This window comes from Capricornis sumatraensis, chromosome 2 (genome assembly GCF_032405125.1).
Source record: "Capricornis sumatraensis isolate serow.1 chromosome 2, serow.2, whole genome shotgun sequence".
NCBI lineage: Eukaryota > Metazoa > Chordata > Mammalia > Artiodactyla > Bovidae > Capricornis > Capricornis sumatraensis.
In genome coordinates this window covers 217,735,029-217,748,292 of record NC_091070.1, presented here as the reverse complement: position 1 = coordinate 217,748,292, position 13,264 = coordinate 217,735,029, and positions in this window count along the sequence as shown.

Here is a 13,264-nt window from a genome sequence, read left to right as displayed (position 1 = left end):
TTCCCCGTCTATTTGCCATGAAGTGATGGACTGGATGCCATGATCTTAGTTTTCTGAATGTTGAGCTTTAAGCCAACTTTTTCACTCTCCTCTTTCACCTTCATCAAGAGGCTCAAGAGGCTCTTTAGTTCTTCTTCGCTTTCTGCCATAAGGGTGGTGTCATCTGCATATCTGAGGTTATTGATATTTCTCCCGGCAATCTTGATTCTAGCTTGTGCTTCATCCAGCCCGGCATTTCACATGATGTACTCTGCATATAAGTTAAATAAGCAAGGCATTCAGCTCTGGCTCTAGTCTACCAGGCTGCAGGATCTGGCCACCACCAACCCCCCATCCCACCCCCTCCGCCGAGCCGTAGAGACATTCAGAAACCCTGTGTTGATGGTGCTTCATTTTTCAGGGGCATGTTTTCTGGGACCTCTCACTTCATTCCTGTGTCCCCAGCTTCTAGGAAAAGACCTGACAGATCGGCTATTCTCAGGAAGTAGATGTTGAAAAAGGAATGACTCCATCTGAGCTTTACCTTCCACACTCTAACGGTGGGTTTAAAAATAACTCAGATCACTTTTCACTTTCCTGCATTGGAGAAGGAAATGGCAACCCACTCTAGTGTTCTCGCCTGGAGAATCCCAGGGACGGGGGAGCCTGGTGGGCTGCCGTCTATGGGGTCGCAGAGAGTCAGACACGACTGAAGCGACTTAGCAGCAGCAGCAGCAGCAGCATAGTTTATTTATGGGCTTCCCTAGTAGCTCAGAAGGTAAAGAATCTGCCTGCAATGCAGGAAACCTGTGTTCGATTCCTGGGTCAGGAAGATCCCCTGGAGAAGGGAATGGTAACCCAGTCCAGCATTCTTGCCTGGAGAATTCCGTGGCCAGAGGAACCTGAAAGGCTATAGTCCATGGTATCACAAAGAGCCACACACCATTGAGCAACTAACACAGCTAGAGATTATTTGGCACTTAGCAGGTGGCACGGTGGCACAGGATTTGCCCTGCCGATGCAGGAGACACAAGTGACTCGGGTTCCATGTCTGGGTTGGGAAGATCCTCTGGAGGAGGAAATGGCAACCTGCTCCAGTGTTCTTGCCTGGGAAATCCCATGAAGAGAGGAGCCTGTGGGCTGTAGTCCATGGGGTCGCAAAGTGTCAGACACAGCTGATGGACTGAACATGCATATCAACTATTCTATACATCGAGTATCAACTGTACTTCAAGTTTAAAAACAAAATAAACTGGAGGATCAGATAAGATTTACAAAGCCATTGCCTTCTCACTCAGGGTAAAGACCCAACTACCTGTCAGTATTGGATTAGGCAAGAAGAAATGTGCTGGTAGAAACGCAGGGTCCAAAAGTTACCACTATTTTGGGCTGTTGAGAGAACTTTAACGCTCAAGGGAAGAAGGGAGGGCAGGCCCACCCTGAAGTCACCTGTGATTCCTGACCCCCTCCCCCTCAGAGATAAGTATGGTTAGCAGTTTGGTATGTTTCTGACCAAGTGATGTATCCAGGTAGGTTTAGGCTATTAGGAAGTAGCCTGGGGATTGGCTGGAAGAGGGGACAGAAAGGGGACCCGGCAGTGGCCGGGAAAGGTGCTGGAGGTTTATTGCAGTGGGAGGACGGTGCAGTAGCGACCCAGGAGGTGCCAGTGCTCAGGACACCTTAGTGGACTGCCATGGGGTGGGTCAGCAGGGCAGAGGGGCAGTGACCTCGTTCCTTGTTGTACTCCGGGAGCTTGGATTTGCTTGTCACAGTGGAGGGACTGGGCAAGTGTCTGTGGACTGAGTTTCCTACATCACACTTTATACCGCTTAGGGCCCCAGAGTCCTTAGATGACGCTGTCCTGGTGGAAGAGCATCCCTAGGTCTCTCTTCAGTCCTGCTGGAGGCTCACTGCTCCCCCAGCGCCTGATGCCTTGTGAAGGCTCTGTCTTTGCTCAGGCTGGTGCCCATGGCTTCCCTCACTCACTCACCCACACCTGCTGCCCAGCAGGTGCTGTGCCAGAGGCTGGGGCAGACCTACCTAGGACTCAGACAGAGCCACTGTTCTCTTGGGATTTACCCAAGACACCCGAACTGCTCATCCAACGACACATCCAAACTCCAACATCTCCTTTGTTTTATTGTAATCTTTTAATTAAAAATTTTAACTTATAATTTTTTTTAACTTTTAAGAAATTAAAAATGTTTTTCTTTTTGCCATGCTGCATGGCATACTGGGATCTCAGTTCCCCAACCAGGGATCAGACCTGTGTCCCCTGCAGGGAAAGTACGTGGTCTTAACTCCTGGACCACCAGGGAAGTCCCCAACAGCTCCCTTCCTGAAGAAGTCTTTCCAGCTCTTCAAGGCTGCTCCTGCTTCCCTCAGCCGTCGTCATCAGGATGTCAAGCGGCTCTGTACGCCAGCACTGGAATTCTTCTGTGCTGACATCTTGCTCAGCTGTCTGCCCTCACTGGGGACTGGATGTTTCACTGCTTCAGTCATAATGAGAGCATCTGGCTGAAACTGGGGACTGAGTACAGGTTCCGAGCCCCCTCCTGACTGTCCCAATTGGGTTTTGTCCAGAGACAGGAGGACTCGCTGTCTCAGGGACTGCCTGGAGGTATTTCTGAATAGTTCAGTCCAGACACTGCGGTGAATTCTGTCTGCCACCTCTCCTCCATCAACCACCCTCATCTGGGAAAGGGCCGCTTCTTGGGAATCATCGGAACCAAGGTTGCTAGTCCTCACGTGGTCCCATGAGGTCATGACCTCCTGGACCACCGTCCATGTGCTTCCTCCTTCTTTGGTGATGTGCTCTGCAACGGACTGCTTCTCCCTTGGGGACCAGTTCTGGCCTGTGAATGACACCTGCCTTGTCTGGGAGCAGGCAATCCATGTAACAGGTATTTCAGGGCTTGACACACGGCAGTCAGTAAGTGGTCCTTGAGCTCCTGTCCCCAGAGGGCCTGGATCTGGGATGAATCTGCCTCTGCTGAGGCGTGAGGGGGTGGGCAAGGGCATTGGATAGCTTTGTGGGTACCCCCTGTTCTTGGGTGCCCCTTGAGGGATACAGAAATCCACAAGACTCCATCCATCCTGAGCCATGGCTCACCAAGGAGCTGCGGCTTTCTCTTTGCGCTGGACCGTCAGCCGCTCCTGCAAGGGTGTCCATGAAGCTGCTTCTACCTGGAAGACTGCCCCTGGTACTACGGAGCCCCTTCCCACGTGGCCTTTTTCCTGTTCCAGGTGACTACACTACTCATGCGAGGTTATTTCTGAGCAGGAGACAGAGATGCTATGCCACTCACTTGGGTCCACTGAGAAGGCCTTCTCTGTGCTTCAAACACCATTCACTCCTGTTCCAGTCTTGCTGTTTGTTGCAGCATGCTCAGTCCTGTCCGACTCTTTGTGACCCCACGGACTATAGCCCACCAGGCTCCTCTGTCCATGGAATTTTCCATGCAAGAATGCTGGGGTGGGTTGCCATTTCCTTCTCCAGGGGATCTTCCCAACCCAGGGATAGAACCCACGTCTTTTACATCTCCTGAATTGCAGGCAGGTTCTTTACCACTAGCGTCACCTGGGAAGCAAGACTGGGAAGTTCCAGTCTTGCTCTTCCAATTAACAGAGGATGAGTAAAGCTCACTTGGATTACAGCTGGAGGAAGGCTGGGGAGGATCACAGCCCTTCACAGGGATGACTTGAAAGGCAGTGGGCGGAATGCAGAGGCAAAATCATGCCCAGAGCGGGGCTGGCTGAGGTCAGTGTCTCTGCCATGCCCGAGAGGCTAACGTCTCCGATGGCCAGATGGCCTTTGTCAGTCGCCTCGTTCAGCATCTCAAAGTAGCGAATGGATGGATCCTCCACCCAACCCAGTTTTGCCATTCTAAAATGCCTCTTCTCTTCCAGGATAGCAACACGTGCAGTTATTTTTCTATGTCTCTTGGAGTTAAAACTTTGGAATCATGTTGGATAGTTAAATCTATCTTATCCTTCATCTCTGATTGAGTCTATTCCCCTTCCACATCTTTGCTGACTCCACAATGATTTGTAACTGCTTCACCTTGTCATACCTGTGAATGACTTGCAGGATCTCCTGGCCTGGGGTCTCCAGGGTGGGGTGCGTGAGATAACTGGGTACAGGAAGAACATACTAGAACTGCTATTAACATGTATTGTAAACTAAAAATAAGAGTGTTATATATCAAATGTTAGTATTTGATCTATAACGTCACTGTAAGTGGTTGTAGGTCATGTCACAGTGTATTCCAAGGGCCCTTTCTCTCATTAGATCATTTTCAGAACACATTGATACATTTGCATGGACAAGATTAAATGGATTTATGGTTTACGTAATCTAGTTTCAACTAAAACTCAAAAGTGGACAAATGGCTTTCAAGAATTTAAAAGCTTCTCAAAAAAGTAATTCCCCTAAATCACAGGCAAACAAGAGAACAAGAGACATATTCCTAATTTGGAGGGGCTCTTCATTTTCCTCAATGGCAGGATGTTAGATACAAGGGGAGCAATTAATAATCATCCTAAATAATTTGAAACATGAATTAAATTTCCTATTATTAATGACTGACCTCATTTTAAGTGGTTATTGTGACCTTGTATGTTAATAGATGACTATATATGAACATAATTTGTGGATAAGTAAATAAAATTTGGGGGATATTTAAAAATACTTGGTGATTGAGTTCACAGGAAAAAGTCTGCTTTCTAGGATCAATAATTCTTAAATTTGGGGAGACTATGAACTCCTTTGAAAATCTGATGTAGGCTGGATTCCTCTCTCCCACCAAAAAAAAAAAAAGAAAGAAAGAAAGAAAAAGACATTTAAGTAGGAAATCTTAGCACAGTTTTATAGCATGATACTTTGAAGTCCATCCATGGGCCATCTGCGTTCCCATTCAGGGCTGCCCCCATTTAAGGCCTTCTAACCACCAAAGCCAGAATAACCATGCAAACTACACTTTATTGTGTTGCACACTCCAGACTCAAGAATGGCTCCACTGTGGCAACTGCAGCAATTCTGGAGGGACTCAGTGGATGTCAAATGAGTTAGCTACTGATGATTTGTGATTAGTGATAGTTAAAATGCTGAAATTCGTAAAATTATTGGCAACAATATTGTGAATGGCCAACTTATTGGATAAGACCCTGATACTGGGAAAGATTGAAGGAAGAAGGGAAAGAGGGTGACAGAGGATGAGATGGTTGGACGGCATCACCAATGCCCTGGACAGTAACCTGGACAAACTCTGGGAGACAGTGAGGGACAGGGACTACTTCGGTCCATGGGGTTGCAAAGAGTCGGACACGACTTGGTGACTGAACAATAACAAAAACTCTTACTGAACGGCAGGAATTTTGCACAAATCAGGTGTTTTGGCAGGAGGATGTCACCTTTAGGATAATTATATGCCATGTTTGTCTCCTGAGAGAAAAGCTGAGGGTGGCTGTCCTCTTGCACACAGAGCCAGCTCCCCAGCCGGTCCCCTCACTCAGCTCTCAGCAGCTCTCTCCTGACACCTCAAAACCAAGATTGCATTTCATCCCCCAGAGAATCCTAATCAGGATCATGAGCCCGTGAGTGTTTAAAAAATGTCTGTGGCTTGACTAACTAGAGTCCTTTCATTTGGTGAAAATATATAAAATAGGATGTGAAGAACAATTTTCTTCTTTTTCTTTTTCCTTGTGCAAGAGAAATGCTACCAATACTCACTGACTGGCTATAATATCGTTTTTTCCCTCACATCAGATTTATTAACTATTAACTCGGTTGGTTTTAAAAATAAGTTACAGAGGACTTTTCACTTCTAGGGATGGAGGGGAAGCTTACATCAAACAAATCCTCCTGTCAACAGCAATTACAAACCTCAAAAAAATTGCCCACTCATGAGTAATAAAAGAAGATACAGCCTGGAATGGACACAACCTTTGAATTAAGGGAAGTAAAAAAGGAGATATCTTCTTTCCCAGAGGACATTCCCTAGTCCTCAAGGTGCGCTGGGAATGGAATTCAAGAGTTATTGGACTGGGAATAGGTGGTAGGGTCTGAGACTGCAAGTACACCTGGCAAGTGAGGAGGAGATTCCAGAAAACAGGATGTAGAGAAAGTGGAGCCTCAAGGTCTGCATCCTAACTTATGCAGAATCCGTGTATGAGTCCTGAAGGAGATGAGCGCGGACTGAAACTCCAAGAAACCCAGAAGAAGCTGGAAGCCTGGAAGAGTGGAGCAGAGAGCTGCACAGTGCTGGGAAGATAAAGCTAGCAATTCAGGTCCCACCAAGTCAGAGGACTTGGCGAACACCGTGAACCTGCCACTGAAACTCCAGAAAGACTGTGCCTTCTGAGCAAGATGACATTAGAGGACCAAGGGCTATGACAAGAAAATCAAAACACACAAACGGTAGCAGAACCCAGAGCCAGGTTTCCACAAGATCATGGGGCTATGCAGGGTTCAGGTAACTTCACTGCCTGATAGAACCAACTCGACACTCTTCAAACAGCAGATGTGGGAATTAGCAGAGGCGTGGTACACAATAACTGTGATAAAGATGGGCTGCCCAGGTGGCACTACTGGTAAGGAGCCCGCCTGCCAGTGCAGGAGACACAAGAGACCCCAGCTCGATCCCTGGGCCGGGAAGACCCCTGGAGGAGGAAATGGCACCCACTCCAGGATTCTTGCCTGGAGAATCCCATGGACAGAGGAGCCTGGCGGGCTATGGTCCATAGATTTGCAAAGAGCTGGACACGACTGAAGCAACTGAGCATGCACGCATACATGATTCCGTTCAGTTCAGCCGCTCAGTCATGTCCGACTCTTTGAGACCCAGTGAACCGCAGCACGCCAGGCCTCCCTGTCCATCACCAACTCCCGGAGTTTACCCAAACTCATGTCCATCGAGTCGGCCATGCCATCCAACCATCTCATCCTCTGTTGTCCCCTTCTCCTCCTGCCCTCAGTCTTTCCCAGCATCAGGGTTAGACGTGGATATAATGGATGAAGAGACAGGGAATTTAGAAAAGATCCGGGGACTCTAAAGATGAATGCGATGGAAATTGTAGAACTGAAAATACAACGGTTGCTAATTTAAAAAAATCAAGGAATAATATTAGCAATATGATGGATAATGTAGAAGAAAGGATTAGTGAGCCTGAGGAATGGTCAATAAAATTACCCAAACTGAAGGAAAGAGAGAAAAAGATATTTTAAAAACCCAGGTTCCGGGGATCCAGGCTATCACAGTGTTCACTTGATGTTAACAAAGGCACCAAGGTAATTCAATGGAGATAGGAAAATATGATTTTTGGCAAGTGGAGCTGATATCAATAGAAAAAATATCGATAAAGATATAAAATATCCATAGGGAAAATAAAGTTTGACCCTTAACTAACAGCTTACAGAATAATTAAATTGTGAAAGATATTAGACCTAAACTTAACTAAGACTGTAAACTTTCTAGAAGAAAATGTAGAAGAATGTTTTGAAACCTTGCAGCAGGCAAAGATTTCTTGGACAGTATATGAAAAGCTCTGTCATGTCAGATTTTTTGCAACCCTGCGGAGTGTAGCCTACTAGGCTCCTCCGTCCATGGAATTATCCAAGCAAAAGTACTGGAGTGGGTTGCCATTTCCTTCTCCAGGGCATCTTCCTCACCCGGGGATCAAACCCAGGTCTCCTGCATCACAGGCGGACGCTTTACCCTCTGAGCCCCCAGGGAAGCCCCTATAAAAAAGCACTAATCATCAAATAAGAAATTGATAGGTTAGATTTTGTCACAGTTAAAAATGTCTGCTTATTTTAAAACTTCATTATAAAAATGAAAACACAAGCCACAGACCATGAGACAATATTCCCAATTCATAGATGTGACAGAGCACTGCGTCCAGAGTGACGGAAGACTTGCTACCAATCAGCAAGAAAAGGTCAACAAGCGTCTAAATAATGCAGAAGAGATCTGAAGACTGAACAGACCCTTCATATGAAATGGTATACAGAGGGTGTGCAGAGAAGGGAATGCCCCTACACTGGTGACGGGAAGGCAGAATGGTGCAGCCACTATGGAGAATGAAGTTTCCTTAAAAAACGAAAAGTAGGGCTACCACATGATCCAGCAATCCCACCCCTGGGCCTATTTCCAGGAAAGAACAAACCCTAATTAGAAAAGAGACAGGCGTCCCAAAGTTCGTAGCATCACAATTGACAATAGCCAAGGCATAGAAGCAACCTAAAAATGTCTACTGACAAATGAATGGGTAAAGACGATGTGCTGTATCTATACAATGGAATATCACTCAGCCACGAAAAAGAGTGAAATAATGCCATTTGCAGCAACATGGATGGACCTAGATATGATCATACTGAGTAAAGCAAGACAGAGAAGGACAAATGTCATATATCACTTATATGTGGAATCTTAAAATCATACAAATGAACTTGCTTACAAAACAGAAATAGACTCACAGACAGAGAAAACAAATTTGTGTTTACCAAGGGGGCAGGGGAGGAGAGGGGTAAATTAGTTTGAAGTTAACAGATATGCACTACTATATATAAAATAAAAAACAAGGACACACTGTATGGCACAGGGAACTATATCCACTATCTTGTAATAACTTGTAATGGGAAAGTATGGGAAAGGAATACATATACATACACACACGGATGTTTATATATATCATATAAAGCTGAATTACTTAGCTGTACACCTGAAACTAACACACTGTAAATCAACTATACTTCAGTAAAAAGTTCTTTGAAAAAATATACACAAATGACCAAAAAGTGCAGGAAAGACGTTCAACATCCTTGTCGTTAGGAATATGTAAAGTGAAACCACAGTGAGACCCCAGTTTGCATCTGCCAGGTTGCCCATCGCTGGAAAGACGGACAAGGCCAAGTTGGGTGATGTGTAGCAGCTGGGACTCTCGCACGCTGCTGGTGGCAGTATGGCGTTGTACACCCAGTTTGGAATGCTGTTTGGGAGTTTCTCAGAGACATAACCTACCCTGTGATCTGGTCATTCGACTCAGTGGTATTTGCCCAAAAGAAATGAAAAACATGTCCACAGAAAGACATGTGCAAGAATGTTCAGAGTAGCCCAAAGCCAAAAGCAACCCAATGTCCATCAGCAGGTGAATAGATAAGCAAATTATAGAGCAATGGTATTTGGCAATATAAACTAACAAACCCCTAAGGCAGACAACAATGTGGATGAATCTCTGAAAAACGATGTGGAGTGAAAGAAGTCAGACAAAAAATGTGCGTATTGAATGGCTCTGTTTCTATGAACTCTAGAACAGGCAACACTAAGCTGTGCAGGTAGAAACAGACTAGTGATATCCTCTGTAGGACTCATCTCACACGCTAGCAGAGGAATGCTCAAATTCTCCAAGCCAAACAGAACATGAACCGTGAAGTTCCAGATGTTCAAGCTGGATTTAGAAAAGGCAGAGGAACCAGAGACCAAATGGCCAGCATCCGCTGGATCATCAAGAAAGCAAGAGAGTTTCAGAAAAACATCTGCTTCTGCTTTATTGACTATGTCAAAGCCTTTGACTGTGGATCACAACAAACTGTGGAGAATTCTTCATGAGATGGGAATACCAGACCATCTGACCTGTATGCAGGTCAAGAAGCAACAGTTAGAACTGGACATGGGAAAACCGACTGGTTCCAAACTGGGAAAGGAGTATGTCAAGGCTGTATATTGTTACCCTGCTTATTTAACTTAAATGCAGAGTACATCACGTGAAATGCTGGGCTGGATGAAGCACAAGCTGGAATCAAGACTGCCAGGAGAAATATCAATAACCTCAGATATGCAGATGACACCACCCTTATGGTAGAAATCGAAGAAGAACTAAAGAGCCTCTTACTGAAAGTGAAAGAAGAGAGTGAAAAAGTTGGCTTAAAACTCAACATTCAGAAAACTAAGATTATAGTACCCTGTGCCATCACTTCATGGCAAATAGATGGAGAAACAACTGGAACAGTGGGAGACTTTATTTTTTTTTTTGGTCTCCCAAATCATTGCAGATGGTGACTGCAGCCATGAAATTAAAAGACGCTTGCTCCTTGGAAGAAAAGCTATGACAAACCTAGACAGCATATTACAAAGCAGAGACATTACTTTGCCAACAAAGGTCTGTCTGGTAAAAGCTATGATTTTTCCAGTAGTCCTGTATGGATGTGAGAGTTGGACTATAAAGAAAGCTGAGCACTGGAGAACTGATGCTTTTGAACTGTGGTGTTGGAGAAGACTCTTGAGAGTCCCCTTGGACAGCAAGGAGATCCAACCAGACAATCCTAAAGGAAATCAGTCCTGATATTCATTGGAAAGATTGATGCTGAAGCTGAAACTCCAATACTTGGCCACCTGATGTGAAGAATTGACTCCTTAGAAAAGACTCTGATGCTGGGAAATATTGAAGGCAGGAGGAGAAGGGGATGACAGAGGATGAGATGGTTGGGTGGCATCACTGACTCGATGGACATGAATTTGAACAAGCTCCGGGAGTTGGTGATGGACAGGGAAGCCTGGTGTGCTGCAGTCCATGGGGTCGCAAAGAGTCAGACATGGCTGAGTGACTAAATGGAGCTGCAGGATGAGTGGACTGACTATAAAAGGGCACAGGGAAGCTTCTGAGTGATGCAGATGCTCCTTCCATGAGGTGGCTGCTGCATAGGGAAAATAACTGTCTAAGTTTATCTGGGTATTATGGACAGCATTCTGTAACACTGTATAGGAGGTGGTAACCAGAACCATCCCCAAGAAAAAGAAATGCAAGAAGGCAAAAACGGTTGTCTGAGGAAGCCTTAAAAATAGCTGAGAAAAGAAGAGAAGTCAAAGGCAAAGGAGAAAAGGAAAGATATAAGCATCTGAGTGCAGAATTCCAAAGAATAGCAAGGAGAGATAAGAAAGCCTTCCTCAGCAATCAGTGCAAAGAAATAGAGGAAAACAACGGAATGGGAAAGACTAGAGACCTCTTCAAGAAAATTAGAGATATCAAGGGAACATTTCATGCACAGATGGGTACAATAAAGGACATAAACGATATGGACCTAACAGAAGCAGAAGATACTAAGAAGAGGTGGCAAGAATACACAGAATTACTGTGCAAAGAAGATCTTCATGACCCAGATAACCATGATGGTGAGATCACTCACCTAGAGCCAGACATCCTGGAATGAGAAGTCAAGTGGGCCTTAGGAAGCATCACTATGAACAAAGCTAGTGGAGGTGATGGAATTCCAGCTGAACTATTTCAAATCCTAAAAGATGATGCTGTGAAAGTGCTGCACTCAATATGCCAGCAAATATGGAAGACTCAGCAGTGGCCAGTTTTCATTCCAATCCCAAAGAAAGGCAATGCCAAAGAATGTTCAAACTATGGCACCATTGCCCTCATTTCACATGCTAGCAAGGTAATCCTCTAAATCCTTCAAGCTAGGCTTCAACATTACATGAACTGAGAAATTCCAGATGTTCAAGCTGGATTTAGAAAAAGCAGAGGAACCAAAGATCAAATTGTCAATATCCGTTGGATCATAGAAAAAGCAAGAGAATTCCAGAAAAACATCTATTTCTGCTTCATTGACTATACTAGAGACTTTGACTATGTGGATCACAACAAACTGTGGAAAATTCTTAAAGAGATGGGAATACCAGACCACCTTACTTGCCTTCTGAAAAACCTGTATGCAGGTCAAGGAGCAACAGTTAGAACTGGACATGGAACCACAGACTGGTTCCAAATTGCAAAAGTGGTACATCAAGGCTGTGTACTGTCATCCTACTTATTTAACTTATATGCAGAGTAGATTATGTGAATTCCCAGGCTGGTTGAAGCACAAGCTGGAATCAGGATTTCAGGGAGAAGTATCAACAACCTCAGATGTGCAGATGATACCCCTAATGGCAGAAAGTGAAGAGGAACAAAGGAGCTCTTGATGAGGTGAAAGAAGAGAGTGAAAAAGTTGGCTTAAAGCTCAACATTCAAAAAACACAGATCATGGCATCCGGTCCTATCACTTCCTGGCAAATAGATGGGGAAACAATGGAAACAGTGACAGACTTAATTTTTTTGGTTCCAAAATTACTGTGGATTGTGACTGCAACCATGAAATTCGAAGACACTTGCTCCTTGGAAGAAAAGCTATGACCAACCTAGACAGCATATTTAATAACAGAGACATTACTTTGCCAACAAAGATCCATAGAGTCAAAGCTATGGTTTTTCCAGTAGTCATGTATAGACGTAAGTGTTGGACCATAAAGAAGGCTGAGAGCCAAAGAATTGATGCCTTCGAACTGTGGTGCTGGAGAAGACTCTTGAGAGTCCCTTGGACTGCAAGGAGATCAAACCAGTCCATCCTAAAGGAAATCAGTCCTGCATATTCATTGGAAGGACTGATGCTGAAGCTGAAGCTCCAATACTTTGGCCACCTGATGTGAAGAGCTGACTCATTGGAAAAGACCCTGATGTTGGGAAAGACTGAAGGCAGGAAAAGAAGGGGGCCACAGAGGATGAGATGGTTGGATGACATCACCGACTCAATGGCCATGAGTTTGAGCAAGCTCTGGGAGATTGGGAAGGACAGGGAAGCCTGGCGTGCTGCAGTCCATGGGGTTGCAAAGAGTCAGACACAGCTGAGAGACTGAAGAAAGAAAACAACAAAGGGCTTTCTGAGACCTGCTCCTTTCAGACAAAGATGGACAGTCCCAGGGAAAGTGGAGTGAGCTGGCCACAGGGCAAGGACGCGTGTCCACACTGGTCAGAGTTCACAGAAATTCTGCATGCGTATCTACACGCATGTCCAGGCGCACACACACTACTGTGTATAAATTATACAATTTTTTAAAAAGTACTTAAAAGTGAGGATGAAGTTCTTCTTTGAAGGTCTGTTGGGTAAAACTCTGGGCTCCCAATGCAGGGCACCCGAGTTAGATCCCTGGTTGGGGAAACTAGATCCCACGTGGGTGGGGCACCTGGGAGTTCTCCTGCCACAACTAAGAAGTTCTTCAGCTGCAGTGAAGACCCCCTGGGCTGCAGCTAAGACCCAGCTCAGCCAAAATAATACATAGGTAAGTATATTTTTAAAAAGTGATGAGAAGACGAAACCGATGGAAACATAAGGAGGCAACAGGAGAGAGCATGGGCCCCCTCTGAGCATCGTATGAGACTCACGGTTATAGCGTAATGACTTTCCAAAGCCCGTAACCTGACACACAGCTGACTACACATCACCTCCTCCAGGATGAGGAGACCT